Source organism: Aethalodelphis obliquidens, unplaced genomic scaffold (genome assembly GCF_003676395.1).
Source record: "Aethalodelphis obliquidens isolate GAN/ISIS:26980383/991018 unplaced genomic scaffold, ASM367639v1 scaffold5, whole genome shotgun sequence".
NCBI lineage: Eukaryota > Metazoa > Chordata > Mammalia > Artiodactyla > Delphinidae > Aethalodelphis > Aethalodelphis obliquidens.
This window is the reverse complement of record NW_020837949.1, coordinates 17,391,964-17,410,552: the sequence shown is the minus strand read 5'-3', so window position 1 is coordinate 17,410,552 and position 18,589 is coordinate 17,391,964. Positions and strand designations below refer to the sequence as shown.

The window sequence follows — 18,589 nt, the reverse complement described above, 5'->3', positions numbered from 1 at the left end:
GACCCACCTCCTAGAGTAATGGAAATAAAAACAAAAATAAACAAGTGGGACCTTATGAAACTTCAAAGCTTTTTGCACAGCAAAGGAAACCATAAACAAGACCAAAAGACAACCCTCAGAATGGGAGAAAATATTTGCAAATGAAGCAACTGACAAAGGATTAATCTCCAAAATTTACAAGCAGCTCATGCAGCTCAATAACAAAAAAACAAACAACCCAATCCAAAACTGGGCATAAGACCTAAACAGACATTTCTCCAAAGAAGATATACAGATTGCCAACACATGAAAGAATGCTCAACATCATTAATCATTGGAGAACTGCAAATCAAAACTACAATGAGATATCACCTCACACCAGTCTGAATGGCCATCATCAAAAAATCTAGAAACAATAAATGCTGGAGAGGGTGTGGAGAAAAGGGAACACTCTTGCACTGCTGGTGGGAATGTAAATTGACACAGTCACTATGGAGAACAGTATGGAGGTTCCTTAAAAAACTAAAAATAGAACTACCATATGACCCAGCAATCCCACTACTGGGCATATACCCTGAGAAAACCATAATTCAAAAAGAGTCATGTACCAAAATGTTCATTGCAGCTCTATTTACAATAGCCAGGACACGGAAGCAACCTAAGTGTCCATCAACAGATGAATGGATAAAGAAGATGTGGCACATATATACAATGGAATATTACTCAGCCATAGAAAGAAACGAAATTGAGTTATTTGTAGTGAGGTGGATGGACCTAGAGTCTGTCATACAGAGTGAAGAAAGTCAGAAAGAGAAAAACAAATACCGTATGCTAACACATATATATGGAAGAAAAAAAAAAGGTCATGAAGTACCTAGGGGTAAGACAGGAATAAAGACAGACCTACTAGAGCATGAACTTGAGGATATGGGGTGGGGGAAGGGTAAGCTGTGACAAAGTGAGAGAATGGCATGGACATATATATACTACCAAACGTAAAATAGATAGCTAGTGGGAAGCAGCCGCATAGCACAGGGAGATCAGCTAGGTGGTTTGTGACCACATAGAGGGGTGGGATAGGGAGGGTGGGAGGGAGGGAGACGCAAGAGGGAAGAGATACAGGAACATATGTACATGTATAACTGATTCACTTTGTTATAAAGCAGAAACTAACACACCATTGTAAAGCAATTATACTCCAATAAAGATGCTAAAAAAAAAAAAAGCAATACTGCTTATATTTCAAGTTTTCATTCAATTACAGCATTCACAAAAGGGTCCACCCAAACAATAGCTGAAAATCACAAAACACTGTTTAAAAAAAAAAAAAAAAGCATAATATGAAAGGCAGAAAATAAAAAGAAAAAAAGTTGCTAAAATCAATGTTCAATAACCCGAATCAGCCAATGTTATTTCAAGAAATTCACTATCTGAAGACACCAATTGCCCTTAACAGGGATTGAATTAGTAGGTTCTTAAATAATCAGGAAAATTAGCACTTCCTCTTTATTCTGAGACCTGAAAAATATGCTTAAGAAATTGCAGATATTTGGCTTGATGACAACATATAGCTCCACCCCTTTGATATTTCAGTCTATAACTACTCTTCAAAATTCAACCATTATTTCCTTACATCATCGTTCACTAATTCCTTCCAAAAGCAGTGATACAAACATCTATCTTTAAATGCTTCTTTAATTAAATGCTCTAATTACACTGCTTCTTTGCCTTGACTTTTTTTCCCCCAAAACTGGTTTTAGGCATATATACAAACCAATCTGATTATTCTGATTTCCCCTTCTCCATATTTTCTCTAAATACTCAAGAGGGGAGGTTTTAGATACCATAACTAAATAACATATTTGATTGCGAACAGATATCCGATGTATACAAATAGCAAGCTTTATCCCAATAGCAATACATCATCTGCCCATCACCCAATGCAATTAAAGTTTAAAACAGGACAACTCTCTTGTATAAACAGAGTTTAGAAAGAATGAAACCATCCTCACAAATAAACTCCTTAGGAGAAAAATAAACTCATACTCAAATTGCTTTGTACTTGCCCTATCTTTAAAGTTTCATTTTCCTAGCAAGTGAAAGTAATCATCTTCTTTTTAGTAGCATGTAATTTCTCTCTTCTAGTAAAAGAAAAACTGTTACGGTAAGGCTAATCTAAGGGGCCAAAATAGTGTTGAAATTTTCTCTTCTATAAACTACTTTCTGATTAACAAATAAAAGAATCATGCTACAAAAAAGAAATGTGACAAAACCCATTGGGTTAATATTACTACACGTGAAAAAGTTGACATTTACTACACAATCTTTTCTAATAAAGAAGGCCACATAAATATCAGATTAAAAACAATTCTGAAAAAAGTTTTTTCAGAAAACCACTAAATATAGGATTAACAGTCCCACTATCTTTTCATTGCATCACTAAATAAGTGAGTAAATTATGCCATCTTTATAATTTGTGTACTCTCAACTTTTGAGAAAAAAATATTACTCTCTTTAAAATATCAGTGGTATTGCCACATTTTATATAAGCATGGGCATTTGCAGATTTTTCCTAATATCTCTGAGGTAACACAAAATATTTTAAATCTCAAAATGTGTTAACAAGTTTTATCCAATACATGCTATTCCAGTGGGATGAAAACCATTTACAAGTTCCACTTAGATTAAGAAATCCTTTGAGAAAAGTATGTAGTACATTCTAGTTATACTATTTCTAGAGCACTAAAAATCTCTATAACCTATTTCCCTACTGTTTTTCTTTAGAACTAACAGATGAATGTAACTTCCTTCACAAAAAGTCAAGACAGTACTATACTTAATGACAGAAAGCTAACTGAATTTTCAGCAGAGGTTTAAGTTTTCATAAACTAAAACTTTCTATTTCATTTGAATGGTCTATAAAAATAATAACACTGGGCTTCCCTAGTGGCACAGTGGTTAAGAATCCGCCTGCCAATGCAGGGTACACGGGTTCGAGCCCTGGTCCGGCAAGATCCCATATGCTGGGGAACAACTAAGCCTGTGCACCACAGCTACTGAGCCTGCGCTCTAGAGCCTGCGAGCCACAACTACTGAAGCCCATGTGCCTGGAGCTCGTGCTTCACGACAAGAGAAGCCACGGCAATGAGAGGCCCGCGCTCCGCAATGAAGAGTAGCCCCCGCTTGCCTCAACTAGAGAAAGCCTGCATGCAGCAACGGAGACCCAATGCAGCCTAAATAAATAAATAAACAAACAAATAAATAACTTTTAAAAAAATTTTAAAAAATAATAATAACATTGAGTTGAAATAGATTCAATCAAGTGCTATCTACAGGCACCAAAAAAAAAAAGAAACTTTTTTCTAATGAAGAGTGTAGCTTAACCTTAAAGCACGAGTAGCGAAGGAGAGAAAGGGAAGATTTCTAAAATCATACTGCTTAAACTGAGAAGATATTTTTTCATTATATTGATACATATAACATCATTTTAAAAATAAAACTCCCCTAATGCAAGGAGTTCATCCTTAAGCAATGCCCTCTTTCTTTTACAAAGTAATAAACTTCAAGTTATCGCTAGTGCTCCAATCAGACTGAAGTTGGAGCAATTTTTCTGTATTTTGCCATTTGATTATAACTGTCTCATCCTAATAAAATTAAAGATTTGTCTATGGAACTTTGTGAAAACAAATTTCATAACAAGTCAACCTCAAGTAACTCATGTTCAAAAACCCTTCTGTAGAAATAATCTATTCAGTTGAAGAATTCAACTACTGAAACTGGCAGAAAGTATTCCAAACTATCCCAAAAAAAGAACCCCACGAAATTATGAAGCTACAATACTCAAAATGTTACATTTAAGAAGTTAAATCACACGGGCTTCCCTGGTGGCGCACTGATTAAGAATCTGCCTGCCAATGCAGGGGATATGTTTCGAGTCCTGGTCCGGGAAGATCCCACATGCTGCGGAGCAACAAAGCCCGTGAGCCGCAACTACTGAGCCTGCGCTCTAGGCCCGCGAGCCACAACTACTGAAGCCCGTGCGCCTAGACCCCGTGCTCGGCAACAAGAGAAGCCATTGCGATGAGAAGTCCGCGCACCGCAACTAAGAGTAGCCCCCACTCACGGCAACTAGAGAAAGCCCGCGTGCAGCAACGAAGACCCAACACAGCCAAGGATAAATAAATAAATTTATAAAAATAAAAAAAAGTTAAACCATACAAAAATACTTTGAACTCTCAGCTCTGTATTTCCTATCAAAATATCAAAGAACTTTAGATATCTTCTTCAGATGTGTTAAAGATTCCAAAGTAAATTCATTTTGACTTCACAGTGCTGATAACTAAGAATTTGATGATGGCAGGAAAAAAACTATAGAGTGGAGAAAATTACTTGAGAATGCTTTTATTGAAGCAAAATATCTTTACAAAAGAAAAGATGTATTAAAATAATTTACCCTCTTCTGGCAGACAAACAGTCCTCTCCTAGAACACACTGCTTACAATTCAGCCAAGTATGACTGCCAAGGGTTTCTAAACCCGTGTGTTAGGCTTGTTCAAAGTGGAAAGCTTCTCCACCAGTGTATTACAAAGAAAAATGAAATATATTTTTTGCTTAGAGTTGAAGATCAATTGTATTAAATATATTCCTACTGATAAACTAAAAGTAAGTAATACTTTTTTTTTAAAAAAACCTCAGGTCATAACTTAGGACAAGGTTTGCTATATAAATTGCTTCCAATTCTCAGAAAAGTCGGGATTTATTTAGTTTCCCCAAATTGTGGCTTAAGTGGCTGAAAGGAAAAATGAAGTTTTATAAACAGCTTTCCTAACCTCGGTTTACATTTGATGAAACAGACCATTTATCACAATCAAGCGAATATAATGTCAAATGTAAGATTCCATCAAGTATTACAGATAAAATCTGTAAAAAAATCACAATTATGCAGCAACATCCAAAAGTGATTTAATGGACAACTATATGTATTTATATTTACACTTGAGGTATTATTACTTTTGCAAATAAGAGGTATACTGCTGCATGAGATTGCTACTATGACTTAATATTTTTACATACATCTTAAGAACACAATGTCTTATTTACGTTTAAATTTGAGATGTATGTATCTGATCTATGTAATCCTGTTTGTTTTTCTGGTAATTCTTTACTTCACAGTAGTCTGATTATAGCAAAAGCTCCTTCTTCACAAAACAGACATCATAAGCCACCACCGGCTTCTAGTTTTCTGCTTTTTAATGTAAATAATAATGACACTGAGTGTTACCAAATGCATTTATGTGCACAGCTTTGTCATTTCTTTCCCAGCCCCCTTCTTTTCTATGGAAAAAATGAGATTTAGTTTTGAAAAAAAAAAAATCGATTTTTCCTTTGCTTATAGACCTAATGGTTTTCAAGAGAAGACAATTTATTCAGATACCTACCATTCTAGATATGTTAAAAGAAAGAACTTCCCAAATCCAAAAATATCAAGTCAGATATTAGCTGGAGAGGAAATTTCCACTCAAACTATAAATAAAATGTCATCAATTAAGCTGAACATCAATAAAACTGAGTCAATAATCAATTCTCAATTTGGAAGGAATCTGTAACCCACATATAACCTGCTTATAATCAGAACACCACTTATATTTGCTTGTGGAGCTCACAGATGAATTTGGTTGTGTGCCAGATTTATCTTATTTTTAAATGCCCAGGCTAATATTTGTTGGTATAATCAGAGCCCACATTAAGTATCCTGGGGAGACTCAATTCAGAAGAAGGCTTGGTAGCATGGAGAAACCGGTCCAAAATGGAAAAAAAAAAAAAAAAAAAAAAAAAAAAAAAAAAACCACGTCCCAACAGAGCGAATAATCCACAAATAGAGCATTGAAAGCAAAACGAAGACGCTCCTCTCCGGAGTAGCCTGAATAAACGAGCTTCACTCAAAATGTTTAACAGTATCCTACCTCACTTCATTCACTTCCCAACTTCCTTGACTTTTCAGGGGCCAACACGGGGCATCCCTTTTTTTCTGGAAGTGTATGCTGAAAGAATCTGTATAGGAAAGAGGGAAGGAACGGACAATACCCAAGAACGCTGTGAAACAGGTGGGTCAGAACGAGCAGCAGCATAATCTAGATACTTAAGGGGCAGCTTTAAAATGACAGATGTGGTTAAAGGAAAGACTGCAAATCGGAAGAAGCTCTAGGGTAGCAGATAGGCTGGGGACTAATGGCAAGCACCGGGGGGAGCAAAGGCTAACTCCACAGTGGTAGCAGCGGAGCAAAAAACAAGCGGCAGGACCGAGTGGGCAACGAGCAGTGGGATTAATGAGCACCACGGGTCAGAGTGGAAGTGATGGCTTCGGTCTTGGGAGACGGGAGCCACTGGAGAAGGACGTCAGAGAGGGGCAAGGGGGTTGGGAAAACAGGGAGTCCTGAGACCTAAGATTCCTGCCCCTACAAAAACGTAGGGGAGAGCACTGAAGACGAGCAGCCGCCTCGGCTGCCCAATTGAAGAGATTTTTGAAGCAGTCGAGGCTCGCCGCCGCGCAGCCTTCTGCCCCGCTCCCTTTTCCCGGCGGTAACTGCTGTGGCGTAGAGGGGAGAGGGAGGAAGAGGAGGAGGAGGAGGAAGACCGAGAAGGAGGCTGAAGATGAGGCGGGGGGTGGGGAGAAAGGGGGGTGCGGCCTGCACAGTCCCAGCGAAGCCTCCGCTCTCTCGTAGCCGGTAAGCCCCGGGTTTCCCCTAAGCCCAGCCCCGCACAGACTCACCCGCCTGCCTTGCCTCGCTTTTCCCTTATCCGATTCCACGCGTTGCCGCGTCCTCACAAGAGACCACTGAACGAGTGTCGGGGAAAAAACTCTTCAGAAACGGGCCTGATTGCTTCAGCGAGTCCGACCTTTACGGCTGAGAGAGAGACTCTCAGCTTTCGGTGGGTTCCACAGCCAGACGGGCCACCATCTTACATTAGGGTAAGACTCCTCCGGCCTCCGGTGCGCAGGCGCACGCCGATCCGACAGGGAGGGGCGGGGGAGGGGCGGGAGGAGCGGCGGGGGTACTGCTCCCGCACCATCCTGGGAGTTGTAGTCCTCGGAGGGTAACAGCCCAGAGGCAAGCCGGGAGTTGATGTTCTCACTCCGAGGGCGGATGGGATAGCCCACCTCACGTGCCTGTTATACTATTGCCTTTCTTCGTGTTTTGCTTCCTTCTTGACCCGCGTCTGCTGCTCCGCTGTCATTTGGTCGGCGACCTTCGTTAGTGGTTCCGTTTCCTCGGTGTTTGCTCAAATATGGGAGACCAAAACTCGGGGCGGGCGTAACCAATTTTGGGGGAACCGAGACCGTTCTCTGCTCTGCCCACCATGGGTATTAAAGAGGGCGGGGTACAGTCAGGTTGGAGGTAGGAGGAGCGCGGGATTTGATCTAGAGTGGGAATTGGATACTGAATTGGCGTTTGTTTGCGAAAAGTGTTAACTCGTTGCCACTGTTTGCGCGTTTTGGAGTCACCACCCTTGATCCAGTCCTCACCATTAATCTCCAGTGAAGAGATATCCTAAATTGTCCTTTACAGAAGTACAAGAGAAGGGAATACCCACGCGTTTACAAAAATGTGTTTCTAATGATATAAATTTGAGAACAGTATGCGGACTTTGCAAATTGTTAGTTCGATTTCCAGCCTGCACAGCTCTGCGCGCGGAGTTCACAAACCCTACACACATCAATACATCCCAACGAATATAAGAACGCGTTCGCAATTTCTACGAGCGCCGAGGAATCCTCAATTTCAAAAATCAGTCACACACATACACAAAAAAATCAGTCAATTTACTGGTCCCTCCCACATGCCTCCTAGAATTCTGGTGGAAGTGGCGCTCGACGCAGTCGTTTTTGCTTATTGTGTGTATTCTTCACCCATTCATACAACAAATACTCATTGAGCTCCTCCTGTGTGCCCGGCACTGTTCTATACATGGGGAGGAGACGGTGAGCAAAATAGACAAAATTCCCTGTTCCTATTCTAGGAATTCCTGTGTCTATTCTAGTGTGTGTGTTAGGGTGACAGAAAAGGGAGATGAGGCAATTTATAAAACATATGATTGAAATGCATAGTATATTGTAACTGATGAAAAATTCTAAACAGAAGGAGAATGGGGGAAGGTTTCAGTATAAAATCTGTGAACTTAATCTCATAGTGAGACGCTTTCATTTCATTTTTTAGCAATACATTAGTTCTTTGTGCTTTACTATCAAGCCTAGAGTCAATTATTTGGTGAAAACTTAAAATATGTAATAAACTCACAATTCACCAAAAATTTGAAATTGTAGAATCATGAGATTATTACCTAGCAAGGAAACTTGGGAAATCATTTGGATTCACCACCTTTAGGTAACTATTTAAACATTCAGTATAGGAGACATGTATTATTTTAATGTGTGTTTTTTATATTACCAATTTTACAGTGAAATGTAAACCAAGTAACGAAAAGAACAAAATAAACAGAATTCTTACCATTATTAAAGATAAGAACCACCACATTAAGACTGGAAAGGATCTTAATCATCATCTAATCCATCATCTTATCCTACACACCTTTTTTTAAGAACAGTATCTTTACAATATCTCTTGTATTAGCCTAAAATGAAATTCATGGATAATTTATGAATTTCATCTACATACATGATCTTGTTTTAAATCAAAATAATGTCCTATATATGATATAAAAGTAATTTATAGTACAATGTTTTGTATTTCAATATATAAATGCTCAGACATGACAATTATAGAAAATATAATCAAATCTTCATTTGCTGGCACTTATAAATCCCCATGAATGTGAAAGCTCCAAATACCAACTGACACAAGTATGCTGATTGACCACCTCTGGTGACAACACTAATCTGTCCTCAGTGTCCAGTGTAGATGCATTCCTAAAACACTCACTTTTAGAGTTCTGTAATAATTTAAAACAGCTTTGTGTTCATATGCAAAATAGGTCAGGTTTTAGGCACGGATCATATATACACGTTTCTCACCTGCACTGGGGGCATTTAAAAGTCATGAGGGATGGGCTTCCCTGGTGGCGCAGTGGTTAAGAATCTGCCTGCCAATGCAGGGGACACGGGTTTGAGCCCTGGTCCGGGAATATCCCACATGCCAGAGCAACTAAGCCCGCGAACCACAACTACTGAGCCCACGTGCCACAACTACTGAAGCCCCCACACCTAGAGCCCGTGCTCCGCAACAAGAGAAGCCACTCCAGTGAGAAGCCCGCGCACCGCAACAGAGAGTAGCCCCCACTCACTGCAACTAGAAGAAGCCCGCACACAGCAATGAAGACCCAACGCAGCCAAAAATAAATAAATTTAATTTAATTTTAAAAAAAGAGCCCTCTTTAAAAGTCATGAGGGACACAAAATAATTTTTCATGTAAGGAACAGTGCCCTGTTTTGCAGAAAGTCTAGCTTACCTGGCCCCTACCCTCTAAAGGTCAGTAGTACCTCCCAGAGTATCCAACACTAGGGGACAATCCCATACGTACTGACAGTCATTTATTCCTGGAGACTAACAGTAAGGAAGTGACATTTCCTAGGTCACCACCTAATTAGTGACAGAGCCACTATCCTCCCAGGCCAATGCTCCTTTTACACTGTTTTACAAATTTTTCATATATATATGTGTGTATGTTGTATGTGTAATTTCATAGACATCCATGTAACACATATCATTTAAAAGGTTAATTAATATGCAATTCTAGCTGCCTAATGTTTCCTTGGTGTAGGACATACCATTTATTCACTCCATAAATGTTTTTTACCTTTGAGTATTGTGCTAGGTGATGGTGGTACAGCAAAACACTGTCTCTGTCCTCATAGAGCAGGGTGCCTCGTGGAGGAGGCAGAGATGAAATCATCAGACATTTAAATAAATACAAGTGAACCTTCCCTGGTGGCGCAGTGGTTAAGAATCCGCCTGCCAATGGAGGGGACATGGGTTCAAGCCCTGGTCCGGGAAGATCCCACATGCCGTGGAGCAACTAAGCCCATGTGCCACAACTACTGATCCTGCGCTCTAGAGCCCGCGAGCCATAACTATTGAAGCCCGTGCACCTACAGCCCGAGCTCCACAACAGGAGAAGCCACCACAGTGAGAAGCCCACGCACCGCAACAAAGAGTAGCTCCCGCAACTAGAGGAAGCCCGCACGCAGCAACGAAGACCCAATGCAACCATAAATAAATAAATAAATAAATTTTAAATAAATAAATGAAGTATATACATATATTTCTTATAGATTATTATAACTGGTGATGAGTACTGTGAAGGTGTTTACAAGATGTTATGAGACTGTTTAAGAGGGGAACCTAATTTGTTTTCTTTTTTCTTTTTTTATAGTTTGCCTCTCCCAACCCCAAACTCCCAGTCCATCCCTCTCCCTACCCCGCAACAACCACAAGTCCAGTCTCCATGTCTGTGAGTCTATCTCTGCCCTGTAGATAGGTTCATTTGTGCCATATTCTAGATTCACATATAAGTGATATCATATGGTATTTGTCCCTGTCTTTCTGACTTACTTAGTATGATAATCTCTAGTTGCATCCTTGTTGCTGCAAATGGAATTATTTTGAGGGGAACCTAATTTAGATTGGTGAGCAAGAGGAGGATAGTCAGGGAAGATCTTTACAGGTTAAGAGTAGAAAATATGCAGGGATTATGAATGAGGTGGAAGAGACCTTACTAGAACGTTAGTGTGAGTTATGGTAAGCAAGCGGAGGTGGGGTGTAAGGTAGATTAAATAGAGGCAAGGGCCATATCATTCCAGAGCCTTGCAGGCCATGGTAGGAAATGTGGATCTTCTTCCATGGGAAAAGGAAAGCCTTTGAAGAAAGAGGCATGATCTCATTTACATTTTTAGAAGAACATGCTACTGAATGTTCATCACTGAGGAAGTTATTAACTTGATTTTTGTACTTCCATTCTCTGGAATAATACATAGCTATATGAAAAAGAGAAAGGGAAAGAACTATATATTGACCTGAAAGAATGTCCATGACATGTTATTAGGTAAAGAATAAATAAGTAAATTATAACATGATATATTGTGTATAATGTTACCCATTTTTTTAGAAATAAAAAAGAATCAATCAATGTTTATGTATAGCACAGAAAAAAGAATGGGAGAATACGAACACATCAAAATTTTGTGTGTGATTGCTTACTTGGGGGGACTGCAGTTGGAAAGGGGTGGAGGGAGTGTACAACTTTGCCTTTATGAATTGCTATATGGATCTATTATGTGTATGAATTAGTTTGATACATTAAAAAATAGGTCACTCTGCTGTGTGGTGAATGGATAGGAGTAAAGCAAGAATGAAAATGGAGCAACTAATTAAGAGAATATTCTTGGTTCTGATTGTGGTGGCAGTGAAGATAGAAGAGAGGTGATGAGTTCAAGAGATATTTCCTGAGGTTGAAACAATAGGACTTGGTGATGTAATAGATAAGGAGGAGGCGTTCCCATGAATAGCTCTCATGTTTTCTGACTTAAATGGCCTTGTAGATGGTGGCTTCTTTGGTCCAAGGAGAATGGTGACTATTAAAATAGCATCTGTAGAGAGAAGAACAGCTTCATCAGAAAAACAACAGCATTTCAGGGAAATAATGATTGCCCATCTGAGACTGGTGAACTTAAAGTCATGCTGATTATATTTTGCCCAACTTAGTGGTTTTTCTCTAATAATGCTTTTCTGCTTGCGTTCTGCCAAAGAAACAACTTACAGTTTGGCTTATCTAGGCTGGAGAAGGAGAATGAAAGCAGGGGTTGTTTCCCATTTTTCCAACCTTCACAAATTATTAATATATGGATATTTTAAATAAATAAAAATTTCAAGTTATATTCTTAGGATATAGTCTCAAATGTAGACCTACTGGGCCAAAGGAAATGATCAGTTTTATGATCCTTGTTATGACCAGATTGCTTTAATATTAATGAACATTAATGCCACTTTATATGTGAGGCTTTTTTTCCAAAAATCCATTTGCTTGGAGTTTTATTGTTATTATTTATCTTTTCTAGTTTTAATTATTTAGTATTTGAGTGCTAAATATTGGGTATATGTAAGTGAGCAAAGCACTAAGCTCCCTCAAAGATCTTAGGGTTTAAAAGAAAACACAGAATATAAGTTAAATAATAAGCAAGTAAAACTCTACTTATTTGTTGGATTAAGAAGGAAAAAGAACAGAGTAATAGATATATCAGGAGAGAATTTACTTTAGACAGCCTCTCTAAAGAGATGACAATATGAAATTGGAAGGGATCACCCATTTAAAGAATGGCCTGGGCTAAGATCCCAATGCAGGAATGAATTTAGCATATTCCAGGAATGGAAAGTTAACCAGTGAAGTTGTGACATTCAAAGAGTGGTAGGAGGGGCTTCCCTGGTGGCTCGGTGGTTGAGAATCTGCCTGCCGATGCAGGGGATGCGGGTTCGCGCCCCAGTCTGGGAAGTTCCCACATCCGCGGCTGGGCCTGTGAGCCATGGCCGCTGAGCCTGCGCGTCCGGAGCCTGTGCAAAAGAGTGATAGGAGATGAAGTTAGGGAAGAAGGTAAAATCCAGACGAAGGGTTTTATATGGAATTTGGATTTTGTTCTAGATTAAGAGACAATTGGGGACTTCCCTGGTGGCACAGGAGTTAAACAATCTGCCTGCCAATGCAGGGGACACGGGTTCGACCCCTGGTGCAGGAAGATCCCACATGCCACAGAGCGACTAAGCCCGTGCACCACAACTACTGAAGCCCGCGCGCCTGAGCCCATGCTCCTCAGCAAAGAGAAGCCACCGCAATGCGAAGCCCGCGCACCACAACAAACAGTAGCCCCGGGTCTCTGCAGCTAGAGAAAGCCCGCAAGCAGCAACGAAGAGCCAAGGCAGCCAAAAATAAGTTAATTAATTAAAAAAAAGAGAGAGAGACAACTGAATGGTTTGAAAAAGAGAAGTGACATAATCAATTTGTCTTTTCAAAAGATCAAGGGGGGCAGCCACATGGAGAATGGATCAAAGATGGGTGGCAAATATACAAGTGGAGAGACCAGTTAGGAAGCGATTGCAAAAGTGCCGCCTGGAGATAATAAGTAGTTTAGACTATGGCAGGGCTGGAACTAGGATGAGGTGAGGGAGACACTTGCCTTGGGCACAAAATTTAAGCAAGCACTCAAAGATGCAGTCATCAAGGTAAATAACATTTTGATAGAACACTTTTTAAAAATCAACATTAATGCAAAACAAATCCATGATGAACAAAATATTAAAATGTAAAATAAAGACAAAATCTGACCCTGAGTTTTACACAACCCTGCCTCACTTTCCTCCCACTAATTCTGGCCCTGGTTCCAATAAAAGTTTTTTTACCAAGATAAGTAGCTGGCTGGCAAGTTCTTTGCTGAAAATAGCGGCCAAAAATAAATAATCAGATAAAATTAATTAATTTTTTAAAGAGCACTGGAAATAACTCAAAGGTAAATCAATAGTAAAATGGATAAATTGAGTAATTTAATACAGTGTATTACTATACAGCAAAAAAAAAAAAGGAATAACTACAGGTATACATTTCAATTTCAAAGAATGAATTTCAAAAACAAGATATAGGGCAAAGGAAGAAAATCACAGATGAATATATAACAGTATGATACATTTTATATGAAGTTCAAAAATAGGCAGAACTAAATAATATTATCCAGGGATACATAGGTAGAGTTAAAATTACAAAGAAAAATAAGAATATGTTTTATACAAAATTCAGGACATGGTTATCCCTACACGGAGAAAAAGGGACATGACCTTGGAGGGGTACACAGGGAACTTCTAAAGAACTGATGCTATTTCTTAATCTATCTTGTAGACCTACAGGTGTTCATGTTACCATTATTTTTAAGAGATGCAAATGCATTTTGTACTCTCCTTTGTGTGATTTCTTTCACGGTGAAAACAATTATATTATTCAGGGACATACTCATGAAAAAATTGAATAGTAATCAGGTTTCCCTTGCTGAAAGGCACCAAGTCTGAATAATTTTACAGGCTTATTTTGCCAATCATTCAAGAAATCGATAATGCCTCTCTTATTCAACTCCTTCACTTATGGAGATAAATGCAGTATAATTTACCGCATCGACAGATTAAGATAGAAAATACATATGATCATTCTAATAGTTGCAGAAAAAGCTCTCAATAAAAGACAATGTTCAATTATTAAAATATATACTTTAGCAAAACAGGAATAAAAAAGAACTTCCTTAATCCACTAAAAACCTACAGCAAACATTACACATAATAGTGGAATTTTTAAAGCATTTTCTTTAAAACACAGCAAGGATGTCATGTTATCATAGTTACCATCCAGCATCATACTGGGGGGTCTAGCCAATGCAAAAAGTCAAAATGAAACAAGAGATATAAGAACTAGGAAGAAAAAGGAAGAAAACCCTCTCATTATATACAAATATTATGATTGTCAGCATAGAAAATTCAAGAGAGTATATGAACAATGAAAACTAAAGAGGATTCAGCAAGGTCGTTGAATACAATATCAACATACAAAAATCAGCAGCATTCCTATATATCAACAATATCAATATGAAACTGCAAAAAATGCACTTGACAAAATAGTGATATTTGTTAAATTTGGGTGATTGGTTTTCAACAGAGAGATTGGGATTTCTGGTTTTTGGTAACAGCATACAAGATGATTCTGACCAACCTTTCCCCTTATTGTGCAAAGCGAGCAGAGGCCCACACACACTCCTAGTTCTGTGTAGTATAAATACAAAATAAGATTTAGTGGGGAAAACATTCTGGAGATGCAGCACGAGCATTATTCCTCATTATCCCGCACAGGCACATGCTTAAGCCTGGCATAAATAGAGTGGGTATACCCCGAAAAGGAGTTTTCCAGGTGATGGACCACACTCCTCTGATGTTTTAACTACTTATACAAAATGGGAAATGGGGGACATCTAGGCAATTATGTAACAATGAGAACCTCCTGGTTGGGGAATGACCTGTTAGAAAAGTAAAGTTTCTGGAGCTCAGATTCCGATAATAGCCTTTTTTTTAATCTGTTGCGATAACTTGCATCTGCTGAGCCAGCTTCGTGTTAGGCTACCTGTATGATTATCTATTGCAGCAAAAGTGCTGTGTAACAAACCCCACCCACAAATGCAGTGACTTAAAAGACTTATCATTTGTTTTCTCTCATACAACTATAGGTCAGCTTGGGGTCAATGTATCTAAACTGAGCTCATCTGGGTGGCTCTGCTTTCAGCTGCAAGTCCACTTGGGGTTGGCTCTTCTGTAGGCTGGGCTCAGGACTGCTTTCATGTGTGTTCATTCTGGGGCCCAGGCTGAAGGGGCAGCAGCTTCCTGAGGAAAGGTCTCATGGCAATTGGAGAGATAGATGCAGGAGGGCAAGTCCAAATGTGCAAACACATTTGGCAACATCTCGGTAGTCAAAGCAAGTCACACAGCCAAGTTCAACATCAAAAGAGCTGGGAAAGGGACTTCCCTGGCAGTCCAGTGGTTAAGACTCCTCCCTTCCAATACAGGGGGTGCAAGTTGGATCCCTGGTCTGGGAACTAAGATCCTACATGCTGCTCTGCTAAAAACAAAACAAAAAAGGGCTGGGAAGTAGACTCCTCTTATTGGGTGGAATGAATATTTGCTGAACAGTAATCTAATCTACCACAATACTGAAAGAGGGACAGGAATGAACCTCTAGGACCGTCCAGATTTGCCTCTCTTCACTCCACTTCCTGGCTTTTGGGGCCTCATTAGATATGAGTCCCTTTATCCCTTCACTAAAGGCAACTGAAAAAAAGTTGGATAAATACCAGAAGCATTTACTAAAAAGCATCAAAGACATAACTGGTGGTCCAGGGGTAAAGAATCCACCTTCCAATGCAGGGGATGCGGGTTCAATCCCTGGTCGGGGAACTAAGATCCCACATGCCGTGGGTCAACTAAGCCCACGAGCCACAACTACTGAGCCCATGCGCCTCAATGAGAGAGCCCACGTGCCGCAAACTACAGAGCCCATGCGCCCTGGAGCCCATGTGCCACAACTAGAGAAGACCCACACAACACACCGCAACGAAAGATCCCACATGCCTCCACAAAGACCCCGCGTGCTGTAACTAAGACCTGATGCAGCCAAAAAAATTAATTAAATAAATTTTTGAAAAAAGATCCCCCTCTTGTTAAATATGCTAAAGAGCTACTGATTTTACCCTGGTGCCATTTGCTAATCTGAGGGGAACAGCTGAAAAGTGGAGTAGCTTCATGGACACCTGGGGTTTAAGGAACAGGGGTTGGAATTCAACACATCTGAAGGTGGAGACTCTCTGCCCTTGGCTGGGGCCCTGAAATGCCCTACTTCAAAAAGTAAGGGTAGGTACCCTTCAGTGGGTCATCTCAGTAACACAGTCTTGCCCTTGACTTCTCGTACCATCAGGTACTTGGTAGAAGAAAACAAAAATCTGCTGGAGGAAACTAACATTAATTAAATTAATCCTAAAGGTAATGTTTAAATTAAAATGTCTAAGAAACACTGAGAGATTATGGAATATACCTCAAGTCAAAACAAAGCAGGATTGAGCACCAATTGCCCACTACGGTAAACTGATCATTAATGTGCACTTTTTCTCTCTTTCCTCTCTTACTTTCCATACTTCTCCTGTACTTCTGCACTTCCTGGAACCATCTCCCACATGACTAATTTCACCCAAGCTCTTACCTCTGGGTCCGCTTCTGAAGGACTCTAAACTCATACAACAGGTATACAATCATATAACCCCCAGCAGGATCATGATATAGGACAGTGCCCTCACCCTAATAGGTTTCCTCTTACCCCTTTGCAGTCAATCCTCTCCTCCTATGCAATTCTCGAACAACTGCAGACCTGCTTTCTATAACTATCATTTTGCTTTTTACATATTTTCATATAAAATGGAAACTTGATTTAAAATTTTTTTCATCTTATTGATTTTATTGCATGGAAGTTTAAAGAGAATTTATTATATGTGATTGAAACTGCTAATTTTGTCCAAGAAGGACCCCAAGGAGAATCTCGTTTGTATCTACTGCTAGGGTTCATACAAGTATGAGGCCTCTGGGAGACCGAGGGATGGCCACCAGAATTCCACCTGTAGAAGATCCCCAAAATCTCCTGAGAGACATGAGTCTCCAGGGGAGAACCTGGTATACAGGATTGTAACAGAACCTTAGTCATTGGAGGAACAGGGGATGATACTGACTCATGTGTGTTACTCAGATTTGTGTCCCAGTTCAGCCCCCTCCATAAACTCATATCTGAGTAATGTGGGCACCCAAGTGCAGGTGTATGTACCAGGGAGAGGAGGAAGTGTGAGCTGAGTCAACTCTGAAAGAGCAGTGTCCCTAAAATCTCTGTGAGACATTGATATACGAGCATATCATGTCATTAATACTCATTCATAAAGTATGACATCCAAAGCACATTTGCCCAGAATGCAGAAGAGCTTTGGCACCTTGAAAAATCCAGCATATCTTCCATGATGATGCTCAGAGAGGGAGGCGATGGCAACTACGGCAAGTGACAGCTTGGTGAGCACTAGTAGCCATGATGGGAGCCTTCACGTGGCTTGGCAGGTGGCAAAACCCTGAGCAATTACTGCTGCTGGAGTCCAAGTAAATAATATATACCAATGATTAAGAATTTGGACTTTGGAATCAGACAGGTCTAGATTGAAACCACACATATTATCCCATCCTACCTACATGAGGTGCCCTGATGAAGCACCAACTAACGGTGGGTGTCCAATTTTAACGATTCTTTCATTCATTCAACAAATACTTATTGAGGACCTACAATGTACCAGGCACCACTGAGGATATGGCAGCAAGAAAAGCAAATGAGTTCAAGGGCTCAACTCCCTCTGTACTAGTTTCACAAAGAATCACTCAGCCTCCTCACAGCGTCTTACTGTTTCCAAGTTATAGATCCTTTGCCGCCTTCCACCAAGCTCCCCTTGAACAATTGGATTTGGAATCTGCAGTTTTACCCTGGATATCTTCATCAATTTCCTCTTCACTCTCTGCCCTTCCCCTCTCCTGCATGCAACCAGCTGCCATTTGCTGGAGAGAAGAGCATTCAGACATTTATCCTCCAATAGTCTTAATAACCTCATCGGAAGGAAGGAGCGTTATCTAATCCCCAGAGACCAGTGCAGCCCTTATGTACCTTTGCCCTGCTTTTTACTTTTCTGGCCTTGCATGTTGAGACCAAGTCTATAGGCCAGTGTCAGAGGTTTTCCCTTTTAGGACCCAGTTCTTGGGATCTCTGTCCTTGTCCTTATTTCTTTCAGAGGCTGGCCCCGATCACTTCACGTTCACTGTATCAGTTGGGGTTCTTGAAGACAAAGAACAGTGATGGGTCCTGGCTAACAAAAGTGGAAAATAAATGTATTAGAAGGACATTGGATGACTCACTCAGCTGGCTTGGAAATACAGAAAACAGGCAGGAACCAGGGGGCTGGCAGCTGAAGCAGTCTGGTTAAGAGCACAAATGTCACGGGCATCGTGTC

The 18,589-nt window shown here is 40.1% G+C and overlaps 1 protein-coding gene across 11 annotated transcripts in view; it reads right to left on the bottom strand.

Moving 5' to 3' along the window:
- CNOT4 (CCR4-NOT transcription complex subunit 4) overlaps positions 1–6,986 on the bottom strand; it is a 141,535-nt gene extending 134,549 nt beyond the window's left edge. For 6 of the 11 annotated variants that reach the window (XM_027101812.1, XM_027101816.1, XM_027101814.1 and 3 more), the window contains exon 1: positions 6,749–6,986. The gene's annotated coding sequence lies outside the window, so the exon portion shown is untranslated. Of the gene's footprint in view, positions 1–5,942; positions 6,031–6,748 lie in introns of all 11 variants that reach the window. The other 5 variants (XR_003431874.1, XR_003431875.1, XM_027101815.1 and 2 more) reach the window with 2 other exon arrangements.
- Positions 6,987–18,589: the final 11,603 nt, after the last annotated feature.